At 40.1% G+C, this 22,246-nt stretch overlaps 1 protein-coding gene across 4 annotated transcripts in view; it reads left to right on the top strand.

Annotated features, from left to right (window-relative positions):
• Positions 1–20,864: 20,864 nt before the first annotated feature.
• The window catches only part of ICA1 (islet cell autoantigen 1), a 76,623-nt gene continuing 75,241 nt past the window's right edge, over positions 20,865–22,246 (top strand). For 3 of the 4 annotated variants that reach the window (XM_075492881.1, XM_075492884.1, XM_075492883.1), the window contains exon 1: positions 20,910–20,992. The gene's annotated coding sequence lies outside the window, so the exon portion shown is untranslated. Of the gene's footprint in view, positions 20,993–22,246 lie in introns of all 4 variants that reach the window. The other variant, XM_075492885.1, reaches the window with a different exon arrangement.

The following is a 22,246-nucleotide window of genomic DNA, read 5'->3' as shown; positions in this document are numbered from 1 at the left end:
ATCAAGGTAAAAAATTCAGTTATGATGATAAAGGCCGCTATAATCCAGCAATCATAATTTTAACTGCTGCATGAATACATGAGTAGGACATATGATTTGAATAACAATGGGAATATTGACAAATATTGAGTAACTGTGTGAAACTGTAACATTTAATAAGGTAGCTGTATTATTGTTAAAAGGTTAAGGGGAACAGACATGTCACCAGGTCAAGGACAAATCCTGATTTTCTCACTACCTGTACACTGATCTTTAATTCTCATACAAGCAAACTCCAGGTGCTGAAGTGTACCACTTTACAAAAGTTTTAAAGGCCTTTGGTATTGTGCTGTTCTGTTTAAAGTAAATCAACTTAAGGAATAGTCATTTGGCAAAAAGACCAAAAAGTATCTCAATGAGAAGAAGCTAAAAGACTATGTAAATCTCTTATCACTCCTTTAACTCAGCAGCTGCCAGGATGACCTGCATCAAAATTACCAGGACGATGAGATGCAACTCCAATTTGGCACGACGAGCGTAGAGAGGAAAGCATTACCAGCCTGTCAGAGCAGCCTCTGCGTGGACTGCTCTTAAGGGAAAGTTTCCAGAAGTCTGGACTTACATTGCCACTTGCGGTGACATTTCTGGAAGTTGTCCTCACAACCAGAAGTCACCGTAGAGAAAATGAGTCATTTGCTGGCCCCCTGCCCTTTCCACTCCCAAAAAGTAAAATGACCTAATACGAAGTCTGGTGGTGTGGTTTTGAATTATTTTTTCCTAATTGTTTACTCTCCAGCACTGGTAGGAATCCCCAGAAAAAAATGGGCTCCTTTCTGCTAGGCCCAACACATGGAATAAAGTCCAAACCCAACCCAAAATCCAAACCCAATCCAAAAAGTTTACAATTTAGGGACGAGTCTCAGGCATCTTATACCTGAGACTTAGAGGGATTAAACTGAAAAGCCTCATCTTCACTCTTATGCATGCAAAAGCAATGTGGAGGCCTAAAGGCGCCCTAAAAATCCCTCGCACCGAGTAAGGTTTCTTTAGGAGAGGCACCATGAAAGGACACAATAAGCCTTGTTCCTAACATCCTTTCTCAAGTTCTTATGTAAGGAGCATGCTACAGTTTGGAGTGGGGACAAGAGGAACACCATTACGGCTATTTCAGCCATGACATTTCTATTTCATGCAATCCTATTTCACATCCCCATAGGACACTGCAGAGGAACCACAGTTTGAGCTGAACAGATTACGCTAGAGCTTTCACCAGACCTCAGGGCAATCCAAGGTTAAAGGAGCGCAAAAGTATCTTGAAGTTACTTTAACCTATCTTCCTTCTGGGTCATAACTTCTGCGCTTCTACTCTAGAGACAGGACACAGAATTTCACTCTGATTTGCTCAAAGTTGTCAGTTCCAGAACTGATTTCAGACATCCTGAGTTCCCAGTCTGCCTGCTTTACACTGTAACAGCCTGGGCTGCTCAACCTGGAGAAGAGATGGCTCACTGGGATCCTATCACTGTGCATAAATACCTGATGGGGGTGAGTAAAGAAGACAGAGTCAGACTCTTCTCCCTGGTGCCCAGTGGCAGGACAAGAGGCAATGGGGCACAAACTGAAATACAAGAAATTGCATTTTTAACACAAGGAAAACCTTTTTTTTATGGTGAAGGTTGTCAAACACTGGAACAGGTTGTGAAGTCTCCATCCTTGGATATACTCAAAACCCAACCGGACACGGCCCAAGCAACCTGCTCCAGCTGACTCTGCTCTGAGCAGCAGCTTGGACGAGACAGTCTCCAGAGGTGCCTCCCAACCTCAGCCGCTCTGATGCTGTGAGCTCAAGAACCCTTCTAGACAGTAACTTGCTGGCTACTTTACTGTGAGTAACTGAAAGGTATCAGCATCTGGAAATGCTTGCTTCAAAATATAGGCTTCTCTGAAGGAACACAGGATGTGCTGACATGGAGATGCAAACAGAAAAACGCAACTATGAGCTGCTCTGGGATACAGAAGTAATTCAAAACTATTAATTACAAACTGCTAATGAAGAACACAGTGCTGGATGAATTTCTTCAAAGTTAGTATTTCTGCTTGCTCTAGCCCAATTCTCAAGGGTCCCTGAGTGGAAGAAGGGCGGCAGAAACTTGGAACTAGAGAACTCCCATATGTTTCTGTGGGTCTTCAGCAATCTTCCAGCTTTATGCTTAGTTATATACAGGCTTTCTCAGGAAAGTGCTCTTGAGACATTCTTCTTGGAGGGGGATGGGGATGACTTGTGGGGTGGGGTTTTCAAGGGCATCTGAGGGATTTAGGACACCAATTTACACCAGAAATTGAGAATTGGGACATCCTTTTCTTTGGCTGGTGATGAAAATGCTTCCCACCATATTTATTCCTTACTGTGTATGATTCCTTGCAATGAGATCTACAATTTCAGTGATGTAAGACCATGCTTCATGTGCTCACACTCCTGTAACAATAATAACCTACTGTGGTTCTCCATCACCCCAGATGCTTCTATCCAGTAGCTCTCCACTTTAGTAGTCACAGACATCCAGGCTAGCAGCATGTATCAGATAAGGAACAGAAATTCTTTGCCAGGAAATAACCACCAACATGGTGAGGTTGTCAGGTGTCCTAAAACAGTACAGTTCTGCAATGGCAGATGACGAATTTATCAGCATTTTTGCACAGCACCAACAAGACTGACTTTCTTCTTACCTTCTTTTTTCACAGCCTCTATAGCATCAGCCTGTACCACTACTGTTCCCTCACCTTGGCAAGCTGTCACAGAAAAGTACACAAATTAGGAACTCTATGGAGGGCCACATATTTTGTATCTAGAAATAGGTTCAAATCTTCACAATGGCTTGCCTCCATCCTAACAAAATAAATCTTGCCTTTCACTTTCATCTCAGAGTCCCTGCCAGCAAAATGTGAATTACATTTAGTACTCACATCCTGGACTCTTGAGCCCTAGAAGAGCAGGACCCGTGAGACCACTTACTTAGTCCTACTTTATCCTGACACCAGGATCTATGAACCTCAAATGGAAGTTGAGGCAGGAATAAAAACAGCAGAAACAATGCTGCCTGTCAGGTCTGCCTGTCACAGATAGGAGCTTCTTTGACACCGCTGCAGAGCTAACAAACAGAAGGGACATTCATGGCATGCACACACTTCTCAGCTCCCCCCCCCAACTTTGAAAAGCCAGAGCTCGCTCTTTGTATCTCTACTGCACGCACAGCTTCAGTGATGCTCAGTTTCTTTGATTCCACATCGATATTTCACAGATTCTTAATAACCCCTTATTAAACCAAAAAGTGCAGTTTCATACATGCTAATGAGAAGAGCATAATGTTAGCTCAAGGAGTGGGAGGTACAGCCCCTCAATGAAGCACTTTGCCAAAATACCTCGGTATTCACATAGGCAGGTGAAATATACACTTGAGGCCAGAGTAATAACAAAGCCATATTCACATGCAAGGACATCTGAGCATACATGGCACATAATGAATTTGTGTTTAAACATCTGAACGGAGTGCCTCTGCATAAAATGCTATGAAGGGATTAAGCCAAAAGAGTCATGTGGCAGTGACTCAATAAGAAAGATAAAGCACAGTCATTTAGGCCCCAGTTTCCCCCAAACCTTAGCTTCAGCTGCTCAGGCTTCATTTACATTACCACATCTTGTGCTTCAGCTATTAACAGCATACTACATTGTGACTGGCCTTTTGTGGGGACACAAAAAGAACGAGTGGTCACAAGGAAACCTTTGTGCCTCTTCCACAGTTGCATAGGAGAGCCAGTCCTTGCAGTCCACAGCTGTACGGGGAGTTTCAGAGTTAATAATGCCAGCAGCAGAACACTTTTCAAAGGAAAGTGGAGCAGAAGGGAGGGCAGTTAAAGCTCTGCTCTCTTTCTCTCACATTAGCTACCAAACTAAACAGAGGGAGTTTATGCTATACCCCCACAAAGGAGATGTACAAACTACTTGTCATTGGAGAAATCCTTTCCATGACACTGAGACTTTCCGTCTGCCCTTGAGAGCTGACAGGCACAACGCTTTCAGGAATTACCAGCGCTGCAGTGCACCTGCAGTTCCCCCATGATTTTGCTGTGCCCTTGCTAGTGTCGGGAGAATAGGCATCACACAGGATTTATGCGTGTCCTATTGCTGGATTTATTTATGGTATTTTTAAGCCCTGGCCATATGCATGATGCTTAATAAGACATAAGCTCTGCCCGGAGGAGATTATTTGTTACATATTCGTTCTTTCTCTGCCTCAAAAAATCGCAAAGGCTATTTTAAAAGGAATATAAAAAGCCTTATCCACCCTCAAATCAGAGAGTCCATTGGCATGCCTAGCCAGCCAATTTGCGCCACTGAATTTGTCCTAAATGTCAAACTTTATGAATGAGCAAGCTGGGAAGTTAGAATTGGAAGCCCCAATTCTAAGCGTGTTTTTACTAAGGATATGCTTACATTTTTTAATATGAGCTATAAGCCCTATAGAAGAATTGTTCACACCCTGCGGAAAAAAGGATAAAATAAGAAATAGGGGACAATGCTAGAAAACCAAAACTCTCCTGATGCAGAGAGAATTAAAAAGACTATTTTAAATAAAGCTGGACGTGTCCTGCATGCAGAAAATACATTTGTGTCCGAGAGAAAGAGCCGGCAGGTGTCAGGCTTGCTTTATACAACCAGCCTCTCCCTGGCTCGCAAGCAAATTCTTGCAAATTTGTTTGATCTGATTATTAATATTGACAGTAATTTTCTTCTGAGGAGTAACAGTTACACAAGTTAACTGTGTTATCAAAGAAGTCTATACCCAGCAATATTTATATAGGTTAAAATGTTGAAACAGCTGTTACCATAGCAACTGCTGCATCAGATGGATTATAACTAGGTGAATGAGGAGACTGGAGCAACTTCCTAAAGAGAAATTCAATTAATATGTCAGTATTTGTAGGCAGAAGCTAAACAGCAATTCCTCTGAGTTGGCAGTCACATTTTACGTGATGTTTTTCTCCAAAAGGGAAATGGTGCCCATAATACCTTTATGCTTCCTTCACTTTTATATGTATGCCTATTTTCAAGGCATTCACTTGAGAAACACATTTATTTTCCTCATACCAAATTCTAATTGGTGAAATGATGTGTAGGCTTTCATTCAGCATATCCACATCATACAGGTACTGTTTTGTAATGCCAGTGATCACTCTGCTGTGTCACAACATGCAAACAAAATATAGTGTTTCCTTTCTTAAAAATGCATGGAATATAACTTTTAAGATACGGCTTTATAAAGACAAAGTGCTGTAACACACTCTGTATGCTACGGGTGAAAAAAGTCCAGTCCTTGTGCAATTTAGTTTCTGAAAAGCTCCTTATCTCCTGGTATGCTGCAATTTCCACAGAACTCTGAATTCCCAGGGATGCTGTCAGTCACTCTGATGGGTGCAACACCCAACCCTATTTATTTTCTGATGTTCTTTTCTGATGATCTTTTAAACCCACTCCCCACCCCCAGTACAGTCTAACCCACAGGAAGCACCTGTAAGGAACAGAGCAAAAATGTGTCTATGGAAGACTCCTGACTCTTCATTTTCTTATCTGCTTTAAGTCATGCCATAATTTGATGTAGGGACTTGTAGTCATTTCTTCCAAGATCCTCAAATAATTTTTTGGCCTATCCTCGTATGAAAGTGTCCTTTGGGTCCCATACTTTAAAACCCTTTAATCTGCTTCAACCACAAAAACCTTCAAATGTTAGTCACTACCCAAGCCATCTTGTTTCCATTTGAAAAAGAAGTGTAATACATGACTCAGATTATTTCCATGGTCTCATACTTTTTTATAACAAATGCATACAAAGAACATACACAAATTTCTCAGAAGCCAGTATGAATATATATTGGAAGGGTTTCCCACTTATAAATTTTCAAGTCTGGATTTCCACCTAATCGTCTACTCAAAATAAGCCTCCCTCTCTCATAGGACTTCCACCCAGGACTACATTCACAGTTTCCTTTGTTCTCTAGTTATTTTTATTTCCCATTCCTATTTATCTTTAAGCAGACAACTGCACCAAATTGATGCATTGGTCCCTGAATTTGTGGTCAATTTACAGGCAAGTTCCTTTGGCTGCCCAGCTAAAAGTCTACTTGGGCTGTGTCCAGCCTAACACTAGTTTCTACTGCTTTATTTATCATTAAAAAGAGAGAAATGTAATGGCTTCCTCATTTTGAATAAAGCAGAAGTAATGGTAGTAATAGACACAATATTTTTGAGGTCAGCCAACAAGTACCACCATCAAGCAGAGCAATACCCTGTGTCACACAGGATATGGTCAAAGTAGATGTTCGTAGTAAGCATAGACTCAACAGGAAGCTTGATAGTGTCACCATATAACTATATCTCTGAAAAATGTGTTTTTTCTTTGAGCCTGTGTATTAGTGCCTCCTTTTTACTGTAGTTCTGTGAACTTGGAAGGTTTTCTGTGCAACCACAAGTACTAAAAATAGCCTTTAAAATTGATCTGTTAAATTTTGATAGGTGGATATTGCAGTTAGGTGGGATCAAGAAGTATGTGAGAGACAGATTAGACTAAAACACAAGCCACTGGACTGAGACTCAGCTGGCTGACGCATGACAGACTTGCCTTCTATTTTCAGCCTTCTCACTTATGTATGATGGGACCACAGACAAGTCACTGCCTCTCACTATAATTCTGTTTATTTTCTGCTATCCTTTTTCTGCCTTGCCTGTTAAGATTATTTAGAGACAGAGATTGCCTTCCATTTTATTTACACCATGTTTACACAGAAGAGACCATGTATTGTCAGGATGTCTGAGTGCTCAAGCAAGGCACTTATTCTGCTACAATTACTACAACATTATTAATAAATCATAGATATCATGGCAAATGTCAACTCACTGAAAACAGCTTTACAATTTTGGTCATATAAGCAAGGCCATCAATCTCGTGCCTTATTGATCTTTTAATTATTTTTTTTTTTTTACAATGTTACATTAAGCATTTCCTGAAATCAGACAATTTTTGTCCAAGTTTCCTTTTTAGTTCCCTTTATGTAATGAAAGAACCAGGTAAAAATATGTTTAACTTTTAAATAAATAATTTCAAAACCTAGTCATATTGAGACTTAATGCAGGGAATTGCTGTTTGTATGTTAGAATGCCATAAAGGAGTTAATTAATTGTCATATTTGAACGTCAATGCAGTTTCGCCACATCTAAATTTATAGATGTTAGAAGTGAAAGACATTGATTTCAATGACACTAAAACATACATGGGTTTCTTATTATGCAGGTTATTACAAACACATGTAATTTGATTTGGATTTGTACATGATATAAGACCAGAATAGGAGAAGGTTGAATCAAATCCAATAGGTGATTCTGGAGAAGATAAAATATTTTTCTATCATGCTGGCAACCGTACTAATGAATTAGAGAATAAATGTATAAATTCTAACTACTCTTTGGGCATATTTACACCATGCAGTCCGAAGACTGTGAACACAGAGGCAGCAGCATAGCTAAGCAGCAAGGGAACCAGAGCAGTATCAAGATGCTATGAAAATGTTGCCTCTGTGTTAACTTGTCTTCTTTTGTTAGTTTGGAAGCAAGGCCATGCCTACAGGATGACAGCACAGTCAGACATCACCAAGTATCTCTCAACTTGGTGCACTATAAAGGGTTTGCACACAAGCACAGGCCAGTACAAGACTGGGCATTTCTAGTAAGCTCCACTGTGCTTTCTAGACATATCCAAAGAAACTGGTTTTGCTGAGCTGATGCTATGTAGTACCAGCTTAACAAACACAAACTGAAAATTACGAGCACTTCCTACTGTTTATCAAAAGAAAAACCAAAGTCACCCTCTTACACTTGCTTGTTCTCATCAGCTGAAAATGCTCAACATAAGATAACCCAGAAGGTCTGGAGAAATTCAGGCACTTGCTAATAGGCCTCTTTAACCAGCTGCTTAGACATTTTTGCTGCATCATTTCAGGCCAAAGATCTTTCATAATCTGCTGCCATTTCCTGTGCTGTAATTATGAATCTTACGTCTTGACACAATCTACTGCTCCAGCTCTCTCTTTTTACTCTTTTTTTTTTTTAATTAGATGTTTTTCAAGATTTAGTTTGCAGAAATATGCTGGTATCTATGGACCAGATTTTTCAGCTTGTGTAAAGTTATGTAGGTATGGGGCTTTTTCAATGGCACAAATTGCAGCAAGCCTTAGATTTGTCCTGGGAGCTGGTTACCTAACTGTCCTTTGTGCCTTTGAAAATATCCTGTGGGGCCCCATATTTACTTTTCTAATTATTTAAAACAGTTTGGACCTGAGCCAACAAGGTTCATTAAGAGGCACTCAACGAGGTTCTTCATGTAAATTTCAAATGTCTTTATAAAAACAAGGCTAGTAAGAGCAAAGACAATGTTAAGAAACCAGGTTTCCTTTGGACCAGTCACAATCTCCTCTGAACCAAAAAATTCCAACAAGAAATGGAACACAGCTAATTATTTGTATAACGTTATCATTTTCCATTTTCTCTGTCTGGTACCTTGCATATGAGAATCCAAAGCACTGTACTAAAACTCAGTATTCCTCTATGACTCTGCAGTCAATCTAAAAATTATATGGGTTTTACATTTTGGAAACACAGTTACAATTAATGAAGTCCAGAGAAGGTGATGGGGAAGTTTAAGGAATTCTGACCAAAGTAGACGAATGGGTACTCTTACAGCACAATGTTAATAAAGGTAACAAAAGCAAAAGTGACTTTTATGGTAAGGGGAAAAAAGGGAAGCTTCTGTTAAATGTGCATCTCTTCTCACAGAAACAGACAAACTGGCAGGTGGTGTGAGGAAAGGGTTAGAGAAAAATCACCAAACATATCAGAAGGGTGTAAGATAAGCCACAGAAATAGCCCTCTCTCTGCATTGGGTGTGCATCTGATTATACACAGTGTCTCAAGAAGACCACTGCAGAATTACAGGGGATTCAGAGAAGAATGAAAGAAATAAAATAGAGAAGGAGTTTTACGAAGGGAGTCTGAAAATACTGATACTGCTTTTCTTAGAAAGGAAATGAACAAAAGAGTTACAGTAAAGGCACTTCAATTCTACCTCCTTGTAATCCTAACCATGTCTACATACTAGTGATATCAGGGTTATAGTGGTCAATATGAGTAATAAACAGGTAGAAGTAAGAAAACTTCATGGTTATGGTCTTAAATTGAGGGATCGGGGATCAGGCTGAGATCTACATGTGACCTGCAGCTAGCACCTGTACAGCTTTTTGCATCTTACCCTAGTGCTGGCCATGGTTAGACACAGGACAGCATACAGGTCCTGTGCAGCAGTGCAATTTCTTTGCTCCTTTAGCCAATGGACACAGTTATGAAAATAGGCATATTCCCAAGGCTAGAAACTGGAGTCGTTAAAATGAGGAAATTGCAGTTACAACACTACTCAAGTCTGACTAACTTTCATTCCTGAAAAACAGAACTTAAAAATCATTCATAATGCATCCTGCTTCCCCGTTCAGTGCAGTCATTCCTTCTAGCTCTTTATCTCCAAAATGCCTTGGATAAAACCTGCAGGAACCAAAAATAACAGCATTAGCTCATCACCACACTCCGGTCAATGAGTTGAGTAATGCAGACCTTATGAAAATGTAGGTTTAGAGCTCTTTCAGATGAGCTGCATAACACAAGCCATTAAACACAACTCTATGGATCTAATTTCATTATTTTCAGCAGGCTGGAGTTTAGAAATCATGAGCTCCACTAATGAATACCAACCACAGGAAAAAATGGCTATAACTGATAAAATCTTAGTTGAAAACACCTAAGACGAGATGTTTGTCATTATAGATAAAGGTTTACTATAATGTAAGTCTATGTTAATGCAAAATACTCATAGCCTACTTTTGTTCAAAGAGCCAATATGCAGAAAATTGAGTAATTCTTTCACACTGATACATTATTGCTTTCTACTGATAGGGTTAGAGAATGATATCTTTCTGGAAAAGTATACAAGAGAATAAGTTTAAACAAGGCCAGAATAGTAAGTCCATATTTGTATGCTGAAATAGAAAGGAGGACTTTTATATGTTGCAATTAAATAAGCCATTTTTTTCAGAAGAGGTGGAGAGAACTAGCCATACAAGGCAACCATTTCTTCACCACAAACAGTATTATTTCTTCTTGGCAACATGGGCCTTATGGATTTTCCTTCCTTAGTCACAAAAGGTAATTTGGAACTAATGAAAATTCATGTTACAAGGATATGCTGGCTGTAATGCCACAACAGAGCACCTAATTTTGCCTCCCGTCCATGCCAAATATCAAGACTTCTTTCAATCAATTCCTACTGAACTTGAGTATAAGCTTTATAAAAGAAAGACCTACTGCCCTCTTTGTGATTCTCCGCATAACAGCTACACTTGCTTGGCACATTAAGGATCACTGAATGTCTTTTGACTGTTTTGTTTTTTGATTATTCTAGCTTCATGGGTCAAATTTTGGCTTCAGTTAGTTAGAAACATATACCTGAAACTCCTAAATCCATTCATTTCACATTTATAGCAATATAATAGAAGAATTTGGCTTTGATGTGATGAAAGAGGGAGCAAGTAGCAGTGTTTACACATTTCTACAACACTGAAATGTATGTATTTTTAATAATAAAGCTTGTTCTGTGCTTTTGAGCAACATGATATAAGGTAAATTTGTGCTATTTTCTCCAAAGGCTGTACCCAGTTGACATGATTGTACCATTAGAAGTAAAATCCTGGCATGGCTGTAGTTGGTGGAAAGACATTTACATTAATGCTCTTCAGAAACCTGTCTATCAAATCTGACTGTACCTGGGTGCAACAAAGCCATTTTAGGATGCATTATGTGGTAGGTGTTCCGCTTCATATCCTGAGTGCCAGGCAGGGCACAGTGGTGTTCAGAGATTTGAACCATGACACTGATTAATAGTTCTGTTAAACAGGAATAATGTTCCTACACTTAAAGCACTTCATCATAATTAAATCATACTGCAGAATAGATAATAGACATTTCCTATATAATACCTGTCCTGAGGTAAGTCTATGTATATGCATCTACTAGTTGACACATGCATGTTAAGCAGCACATCAGCCACTTTCTTCAGTCTTTCAAGATGCCTGTATATGACAGCTTTGCCCTCAAGTGTATCGGCTGTTTCCTCCAATTTGGTGGCAGCCATGAACTTGCTGAGTGTGTTCCACCCCATCATCCAGGCTATTAATGAAGACATTAAATAATGTTAGCTCAGGATCAACCTCAGAAGAGCTACACTAGTGGCTACATGAACTTTAAACCACTTTAAACCACTGACTCTTTCAGCCTAGTGATTAAGCCAGTTTTCCAGCCACCTTGTAATCCATCCATCTCTTTAATTTGGCTATAAGGATGCTATGGCAGACTTTGACATGAGTTTACTAAAGTAAAGGCATACAACAATCATTGTTCTCTCCCAGAGAGAACAAGCTATCAAATTGCTCAGGGATGATTTATCCCTGGTAAATCCAAGCTGGTTGTTCCTTACTATATTATTTTCCTCCAAGTGCCTGGAAATGGCCTCCAGAAGGATTTGCTCAACAATTTTTCTAGAGACTGAGACCAGGCTGAGCAGGCTACCTCTCCCTGATGACCTTTATGGCCCTTCTTAAACACAGGTGTGATGCTTGCCTTTTTCCAGCCATCAGAAATCTCCTCCAGTCATCACAGCCTCTCCAGGATGATAGATAGCACCCTCTCCATGACATCAGCCAGCATCCCACCCTGTCCAATGAACTTGCATACTTTCAGCATTCCTAAGTGGACCTTAACTCAGCATTTCTCTACCATGGGTAGCACTTCCCTCCCCATGCTTCTGCCACAAGGCATAGGTACTTGGGAGGCCCACAAGCAGATCTTGCCAACAAATACCAATAAAGATACTTATGATTGTACACATTCTTCTGTAGCTCTCAAAAAAGCTTTATAAAGGTAGGTATAAAACCAATAGGAAGGGAGGAAGTTTTTAATGGATTTATTTTTTTTATTGGCCATATTTTGTAGTGCATGTTTGTTATAGCTAAATAGCTCAATGTCTTCAACATGACTCAACTTAAATATTTGGTTCTGCATTGTTTTTCCTGGTTCAAAAGAGAAATGTTAACCTGAGAGATGGGTTAAGGCATTATAAATGTGTCTTGGTTTAGTCTGAGTTACAGTATTAATGTTTAGTTTAGATCATTTAGATTGCATTCATTTAGGTTTTAAGGAACTCATGAAAAAAACATTGCTAAAGGACTGAACTCAGCTCACTGGGCCTGAGATTCTAAAATTACATAAACAGAAGGACTACAGGAGCATGAACCAGCAGTCACTGAAGTCATCAAGACTTTGGATTGGATATGTAGTTCCTGAAAACAATGTTTAAGGGCCTCAAACTCTTAAATTTTTACTTAGCCACAATGAATCCATTGTGAAATTCTGCACTGTTATTACTTGCTCATCCCTATAGCATATAAAGTCAAATACAAAAAAATATATAGCTACCTGAAAAACTGTTAATTGCATTTTCAAAAAGGAAAGATAACATTGGGGTTGTGTTCCTCTATCACAGCAGCCAGGCGTGTGAAAGGTTTGCCTTTGTACCAATGAGCAGGCTACTTAGATTTTGTATTCTAGTATGCAGAAATAGTAAATACCACATTTTTCACCACTCCTATTCATTGGGAAGGAGAATACATAGAGCGCTCTCTTCTTTACATTGCACAGGACCCACCTCTCACAGAGGAAGTTAAAATAAGCTGCTCGTATAGACCAGAGGGAAGCAAGACCATAATACACCAGAGGAGAGTGTCTCAAAGGCACAATGGCTTTGAGCTGCACAGATTGCACATCATTCATGGATCAAGGCTGTGCTGAAAGGAACAGTCTAGCCCTGAATATTTCATTTTCCAGAATTCAGTCTAACGAATTCTTTTGCTGTAGAAGCAACACATTAGAAATAGAGCGCTGAGAATATGACATATTTTGCATTTCCAAATGCAAACGAATTTAAAACTACCAATAATATGTATTATAAGCCAGGTTTTATCCTGATGGGAATTGAAATGAATGAATTAGGATCCTCTCCAAAAAGGATGTGATAATGGAAAGGCTGACAGATTTTTCACTGCGGCAGCTCAGCACAGTAAACTATTGTGGTACAAATCACTGAGCTGATCATGAGAAAACAGCAAATTTTAGCAGGCTTCATCTCTAAAAGTGTTAAGATGATCCATGTTTTTGATAACTCAAAATGACAAATAATCAATCTAGCGTGCTTTCACAATAAACAAAATAATATGATTTCTCCAAAACTACATGGATATTTTAAGTCTTCTTACTAACAGTATCTGTGGAGTTTAAGAGCCTTTTTCAAACGCTGCATTGGGAGAGAAGCTGAATCTCGAGATTTTTTAATGTATATTCCAAGTAAACGTTGATCTCTCTTCAGCAGGAATGAGCTGAGCTATAGCACACCAACCCAGTGAGCAAAATGGTTTAATTGTCCACAACATTTTCATCTTTGTTAAACGTTCTGAGGATAGCAAAACACTTCTCATAGAATCAGACTGAAGATAATCTCATGAACAACATGCAGAAAACCTACTTATCTTTAGTTATGTGGAATATATATATATGATAGAAAAAAGGAACAGCATAAACAGAAAATACTGAATCTCTGTGAGAGTACAGCTTGTCTCCCAGGACAAATGATCCATGCTGTTCCCAAAAGAGGAGGGGAAAAAAAATCACAGCTGAATGAGAGATGCAGCAGTATTTTGAAGAACAAATACTTTCTCTATTTAAAAGAACACTTCAACCTTTTTTTCTCGGTTCAGCTCAATAATATTGCTATGGTGAGGTGAAGTGCTTTTCAAAAGCATAGTATGAAAAGGGTTGGAAAATAGAATTTTCAATAATAATTGATATTTCCCTTCACTTTTAAAAAAAATCTGCCTTGCACTTCAGAAAATTAAGTGGTTTGTTTTTCAAATGCAAAGTTGTACTGAAGTTGGACTAAGCAGTATTTTCAGAATAGCAGCCTGAACCACTCCTGTTGGGACAACTAACAAAAAAAAAAAAGAAAATGATTGGTAAAGATATTTACCTCCAATAGGAGATCTCAGGATATTAGAAGATGAAACTTCACCAATGTTCTGTTCCTCAATTTCAAGCAATGCCACATTGTTTCTATTAGACTGTAAAAATAACATAAAGTCCTTATGTCATAAGGAACTGAAAAATATCTTCTATCTCAGCGTGGTTATCTTGGGACAGCCAGATCAGACTGCCTTGGAGGGCAAAGAGATTATACAGTACTGGAGGATCTGATTCAACCTGTCGGAATCTCAGAGATTATTTAAACCATGATGCTTGGTTTTACTTCCATTTTATCACTAAGAATTCTTTGGCAAATGTGACAAAGGTTTATCAAGCACAATGACTTCATTTTAGTTTCTTTTCAAGCAAATATCAGTATACTTTACAAAATTGAACATTAACATGTTTTGGAAAAAAATCAAATATTTAAAATTATCTGCAGTTTGGATTGTTGAAGGTGCTTAGTAGGAACCTGCGATACCAAGCCATAGTATTACCTGGTAACAAATATCTATTAAGGATCAAACCTTCAGAAAAAAAACCTTCAGTATACATTTTAATACAGAAATGTGTATATGATACATGAGTGGTTGAAAATAAATCAATCTCTGTCATTGCTTGCAATAGTTAATGTGCTACAAGATTTATTTTTTGACGTAGTAGAATTATTCTCACACTTCTGAGAATAAGCAGTATCTACACTTCACAGCATAACAGCTGTTAGATTTTTTTTTTAATAGACTTTCATCCTCCTAACATATGAAACGTCTCCAGGAGAGCTTTAAAAATGAGGTGACTCATATTCTTAATGGGCAAGAATATTTTAACAATATCACTGCTACAAGACTTTCTTTTTTAGATGGAACAACTCTCTTGAACACATCAAAAAGAACACATCAAAAAGAACATCTGGGAGCTTCAGCCTGTATTTGCTATATTATTGTCTTCTAAAGAATTGTACTTAATAGAAAATGTGCCGTTTGGTTCATATTATCACCATGCAAATCTATTCAATGAAGAACTATTTTGTTAATGTAACCTCCTCCCAAGAAGTTTTATTTATTAAACATAGTTTGTTAGTACCCTGCTCCCTTCTCATCCCCAACTCCCTTCTCATCCCCTACTCCCTTCTCTCATCCCTTGCTCCCTTCTTTTCGTAAGCACATCTTACGAATCTCTAGCCTCTGAAAACATTGGAAGGAAGATTGGATGGTTAAAGGCAGTGGTAAATCAATGTAAGAACCCTTGGCCAGCTCTGCCATATGCTTTTTTTGACAAATCATTGTATCTGTTTGTGCCTCAACTTCTCATTTACGAAGCAGAAACAATGATCCTTGTTGTCTCTGTCCCATTTTGCATTTTCTTTCAGACTATAAGCCTCTTTGGGAAAGAAACTACTATTTTAAACATGTATGTATAGTGGCCAAAACTACAGGGTTTGGGTTGTGCTGGGATTATTCGATAATACTGTTGCAGACTATAATAAACTAAATTCATAGCATACTGCCGGGGCTGGATTGCTTACCCAAGTCCACAGTAGATGAAGATAACCTCAATTCAACTATATCTGCATTTCAGAATACAACTGATGACTGCATGTTGTGTGTGTGTTTAAAATAATATTTTCAAGCAAATACTTACAAAGGAGATTTATTTTTTTTATTATTGTTCTCAGATGGAAATCAGTGCAAATTGCCACCATGCCAGTTCTCATCTTCCTACTGTCTACTTGTCTTTATTAAATATAAACCTGGTTCTTGAATGCCTCACTAATTCTCTGGTGAATTTCCACAAACACCAACTCCATCTAAACAATATATTAACTAACACAGCTCTTTTGATTCAAAATGTCAGGTATGAAAAATAGATGGTCACTCCACAGGCTCCATCCCTGCCATTCAAATTAAAAGTATTTGACAGAAAGGAGTACTTCGTGTGCTGTTTCCAAGACGATCCAAGGAGTTTGATAATGACAACAAGGGAGAGAAATAGCATAGGATAGTGGAAAAATGTACAATAACAACAATGTTCAGTGTCAACCAGACAAGAGGAAAGAGAAGTATTGCACAGCTCACTGATCATGAATTGCCAAAAAGAGTATATTAACCTCCACTTGGACAGCAACATTAGAAGTTAGGACTTTGGACAATATCTAGAGTGAAACCAATCCTGCATGCAGAAAAACCCAGACAAGCCCTTGTGCTCATAACTGTTTCATTTTAAGACTGCAGAAGTATAGGAAAGTAATGCTGACTAAACATCATGAAAGCCACTGTTACAGGCTGACTCCTATTTGGCAAAGTTTTGGTCCTACCTTAATAGTCACAGATGCTGGCACCACTCCAACCTGGAGCCCGCTAATTCTAAACCTGGCTGTCATTTCAGCAGCTTCACTATCCTAGTATGTATTTTCCAGCTTATGAAAGCAGAAACAAATCATTAACTAATTAAACCTCTGAAGCTGCCAATAGGCTAAAGTTTTTCAGCAGATCACTAAGCTGGAATCATGTTTATCACAGACACAAGTGGCCAAGCAGTCCTTACGTTAACATAATTTTCTCAACTGATGACTAGAATTGGTCTACATTAGCCTCTCACTAATTTGCTTGTAGGAATATAACTCTCTAGAGTCTCTTCCATTCTGTATCTATTGGCTCCTTCACTTCATAGTGTTAATGCACAAAAGAATATGCTCTACTTTCCACTGGCTTTTCATCTACAGGTCTGTCACACAAACAATACAAACTAAATGCCTTATAGAGCTAAATTATCTAACTACAGAAATAAATACAAAACACCAGAACACAAACTGAAGAATTAAACACCATTACACTAGATAGATAATTTTGCTAAGAAATTAGAAAACAGATTAAAGATTGAAAAGCCATTTATAAACTGCAGTGGCGTTCCAGACACTGGGAGCAGCGTGGCAAGAAAAATAAGAGACTAGCAGATGGATCAGAGAGGACACAAAAGACCAAAAATATTCATATAAGGGACTGGAGGAAGTTTAAGGGGAGCATCATTTCCCTCCCCCTGATTTCCAAATTTTGAGCAGAAACTCAAACAGGCAGCAACTGTGTCCATAAAACACAGCATGAAACGTTTGTACTTCCTTATGTGGATGAGAAACAGAGGGCAAGTGAAGTGTTATGGGAAGATTAAAAAACCATCTTAATGTGTGAAAGTTTAACCATCAATTAATAATAATAAAGTTACAGTCCAGGGAAGATGAGAAACCTTCAGAAAACCTTCAGAAACCCAGAAATGTCATTTCTGGGATATCTGATACTATGCACATTTCTGAAGTAACTAATTCACAGATACATCTAAATGGGGGACAGAATTACAGCACATGCAAATCTTAAGAAATCTTAAGGAAATAATATACAAAAGGGAAAATTATCATTCCTATTGCTTCAACTGACAAACAGCTCACTACCACTGGGCTTCCAAAATACTTGAATTTCTAGTTTACTCTCTCCCCCTCCTGATGGTTTTCCATTTTCTTATTTGAATTTCTGTCTTATTACTTAAAGAAATATAATAACCTAGGTTTGGGGGAAAAAAAATCTTCACACATTTGTTAAGATTATATTAGATAGATAGCACAGAATGCAGGAGAATGTACCAAATTAAGTGACAAGAGGACCATATCCCATAGTATGCTGTAGTAGCAATGTGATACAGTGAACATGAGTGAAAGGTGAGTCTCACTGAGTCATCATGTGATTCCAATCTTTACTTGTGCCTTCACAAATTAAATGCAGCTGGGGGCAAAGTGTAACCCAAGGCTCAGATGTAGAGAAGATCTTACAAGAGGAGGGCTAATATTTATTGCTGGCTCACTCTTTCAAAGCTCTAGGTTTGTGTGACTGAGGGCTGGGAAAGTCAGTTCTCTGCCCATAAAATGTGACATTTCTAACTGTGGTGTGGTTAATAGTTACACCTCAGAGGGCTATACTTTATCTTTACTTGAATCTTACAGCAATTTTGATTATGTCATCCAAAGAACCTCAGTTTGCAAGAGGATGTGGAGTTCTATAAACCACCAAAAATTGACTTTTTTAAGGTCAGTAGATCAACTGGTTAGTTGATTTAAGCAACTAGAGTACTTTGCCCAAATGGTGAAAAAAGTTAGTAACAGAATGAATGTAGCACCATGCTTCAGGGTGTTTCATGCATCCAGTAAGCTTTGCCAATGAACTAAGCTTGTGAAAAGTAGTAAGTACACCTTATTTCATGCATCACTTGCAATAACTGTTTTCTGTAGTTACATTTCTGTATTTCTGCTGCACTAAAAATACCTCCATGGGAGATGAGAGGTGCTAGAACAACCAGATGGCACTTGCTTATATTTATAACATTCATGTCTGGTGATAAACTATATGAAACATGATAAAAGATTAAGAAATGCCTGCACTATAGCAAGGAGTAAAGGTTTAAAAGTAATTTTTTGAGGTTATATAGTAATCTCAGCTAATGCTTTTAAGACATTAAGCTGGACAATGCTAGAAGTTGTCTGTAACTTGCAGAATGTTGGCCTCATGTAAACTACTAATGAGCTAGCCCAAGTCCCTGATTCTAGGTATATTCACACACATACATAACTGTTGGCATATAAATAGTTTCATGATTACAGAATTATAATACTTTTCAGAATCAAGGTTTATTCAGGACTATTTGCCCTCCTACCTTACCCTGGTGCAACTAAGAAAAATAATACTTTTAAATTTACCAAATAAAATCTCCCTTTGTGTCTTCATTTGCTCCTGCAACAGTTAAAGTACTTCCTCCACATGCTGTGAGATTGTCTTTTTTCACCCTCCTCTAGGAGATTTGCACATGTAAATGAAATGCCATCAAAAGACACAATGAGTTCTTCAGGTTCATTTATGAAGAAAAACTACCAAAAACCAACACCAGACCTGGCTGAAGGGATTCCAGATCCTCATCCACTGCAGGGAGACCTTTTGTCACTTATTAGCACCGCTTCCCTTTCAAGAGGTAAGAAGTAACTCCATAAACATTTTTTTCTCTCAAAAACAGTAATACCTGGAATTCATTTGACTGACCAGGTAATACCTGAGCCTGTTACTTCCTCACAGTCAAGAGAACTCATGTCAAGAATTATTAATCTCATCAGAAACTAAAATAAATCAGATAAACCACACCCTAAAACACACCTTTTTCTCTCTGTTTGCTCTAAAAAGAGCTCTAGACGACCAACACAGCTTAACAATGTCTACAGTATAACATCTAAAGGTAAGTGAGATATCTAACATCAGGTTTCCTGTATGCCAAACTTGCAGCTGCTGAAGTCTGTTATATCTTTTTCTGCAAGATTGAGGACCCCATTAAGAGACTTGTCTCCCATGAAAATATTTGCTCACTGTTACTGTTTTTAAACACAAAGACTATCCTATTAGGTTTTCTGCAGTTCTAGAAAGCAATCCCATATTTCTTGTCATAAATGCATTCTAGTTTGTCAGCATACTGTCTGCACTATGTACACCATGCTCAGGTATGACCTGCTGTTGTTAGTGGTCACACCAGTGCCAAGTAGGAAACCTCCCAAATCTTACCTGAAATTCCTCAGGTTATACAGCCTTTAATTAAATTATCCCTTTTGACTTCTTCAGTGCTCTGGGAGTGCATGCTTAGCTACCCACCCATTAGGATCCCAAGTCTTTTTCAGAGCTACTGTCTCGTAGTAAAGTGCCTGTTGGTGTAAGCATCTTGCATTTTCACTCCTAGATGTGCGACTTCCAGTGAAGTAGTTCAGCTACGCCTCACAGAAATACCAAGACACTGACATGAGCACTTCAGACCTCCGTAAGGTTCAGCAAATGATGCCCCATTACTGTCCTCATTTCCACTCCTCCTCTTCTCTCTTCCCTCTTCATTTTCTAGAGCTCTCTCCAGTCCATTCATCTTCAGCCCCTTCCTTGGGCCCTACCAACTCAACCTCATCTCCTCCACTCCCGCTTTCATTCGCTGTGTTGTGCTTAACCTGCTGCCCTCTTCACATGCAATACAGGAAAATCAACACTTCCCCATTTAGGTGGGACAATTTTTTGCCGTCTTGCTGGTCCCCCATTTCTCCTTTTACCTTTTCAAATGCCATTGTTTTCAAATGCCACCTGTGAACTTTGCCCTCATTTCAAGCTCCAAAATCAGCTTAAAATCCACCTCAAGTACTTTACCCAAAACAGCTCTCAAAATCCCAAATGACCCATTTCTGACCCAAGCTCAAACCCAACGCTCTCCTGATCCCCTTCAACATTGCCACCTGCCCACTACGTCCAAAGGTCTTTTTCTCCAAGTTTCCACTTCCTCGATCACAACTGTCTATTTATGGCAGCCAAAACATTTTAAGATTTCCCTGATGCTCCTGTGGGACACCTGCAGACCCCAGCAGGCTGGGGCTGAGGAGAAGGGCCTGGGGTTTTGGACGAGGTGGTGAGGGGAGCCGCGGAAGGGCCCAAACCCATGGAGATTTTCCCACCGCCTTCCCCTTAGGCCTCCCTCACAGCGCGACCGGGGAAGGAGAAGGAAACGCGTCGCGGCCGAGGCCAACGCCAGGAAACGGCCGGCCCCGGGCGCCGCGGACCTGGCAGCCACCGCCCTCCCGCCTCGGGGGCTGGGCAGGCGGCGGCGGCTCCGCCCCGCTGCGGGGGCCGCCCGCGCCGGCAGAGGCGGCTCCGTTCGCCCCTGTGACGCCGGCGGCGCTGGAACACCTGGAGGGGCGGCGGCGGCGCCTCCGGCTCGGCCCTCCCCTCTGCCGCGGGCAAGGTGAGTGCGGGAAGGGGGGACCTGCTGGGCTCCGTGCCGGAGCCTGCCGGGGAAAACGGGTTCCGCCAGCAGCTGCTGCGGCCGGTGTCGGGCAGCCTCGGGTGGGCGCCGCCTCCCCCGCGGGCTGCCCGCCCGCCTCTTGGGGGGAAGGAGGCGGCGCGGCCTGAGGCGCTGGTGCCCGTCAGGGCTTGCGGCGGGTGTAGCCGGGGCCGGACGTGTCCGGGGGTGAAATTTCCGAGGCACAAGATGGCATCTGCCCCTCCTTTTTGCCTTGTGTTCCCCCTCCCGCCGTGCGGTTATCTCGCCATGATTATTGCATTTATCCGTTTCTGCCTCCTTTCCTCCCGTACATCCTCTCTGGCTGTCTGCCCGCTGGAAGGGAGGAGGATGGGGAGGAAAACGGCCGCTTCTCCTTAGTAGTTCCGGCTTGGCTGCCAGGCGCCGGGCTGAGGCGCAGGTTGTCCGGCTGCAGTGTGTGCCGCTCTCCGGGGTGGAGGCGGCGGGCCTTGTTTTTACCTGAGGGCTTCGGGCCGGCTGGCTTATGAGGGGTGGCAGGGCTTCCTGTGGCTGAGATAACGTCGGTTATCAAACCAGGCACGGAGGCGTTAACAGCTGGTGAAATTGGAATTAAAAAACCCCAAACGTCCCATTTAAAGCTTATATTTTGTGAAAGGTTGATCTTGATAATCAGATTTGATCTGCATCCATCCACCTGGCACATGAATGTTGTTTATCTGCTCTAGTCGTTTAGAAGAAGAAGGAAAAAAAGAAAATTACTTGAAACATCAGGTTAGTTTTTAGTAAGAGGAAGGGGTGAAGGGCACTGTGCTCTTTTATTCATTGGGATCATTGTGTATATGTTCAGTGCCAAATGTAAATGTCTCCTGTTCCACACTGTTTTGCATAGTGCTGATAGCCTCAAGGTCCTGCATGGACCCTCTTAAAACAGTAATTCAGTTTTGCCTCAGTTCAAACTTATAAATGTGAACTGAATTGGGTAATCTCAGGGGTACATTGTTTAACCCCCTACCCCCGAGTTACATTGTGTGAATATTTTGGAAGCTTGGTATTGGAGTTGTTCTTCTGTTTGGTTGTTTGTAATATTTTGCCCCTTCCTGCCAGCCTTGCTTTAAACCAAGATGACCATTTATTTTCAGGAAGCACCTATTTGTTGGGGGTTTTTTCCCCCCATGTTTACTTCTGTTATCCTCTTTTTCTTTTGGTTTCTGGATGGATTTTATTTAATTTGGATCT

The sequence above is a fragment of the Mycteria americana genome, chromosome 2 (assembly GCF_035582795.1).
Source record: "Mycteria americana isolate JAX WOST 10 ecotype Jacksonville Zoo and Gardens chromosome 2, USCA_MyAme_1.0, whole genome shotgun sequence".
Classification (NCBI taxonomy): Eukaryota; Metazoa; Chordata; class Aves; order Ciconiiformes; family Ciconiidae; genus Mycteria; species Mycteria americana.
This window is presented reverse-complemented; position numbering and strand designations above follow the sequence as displayed.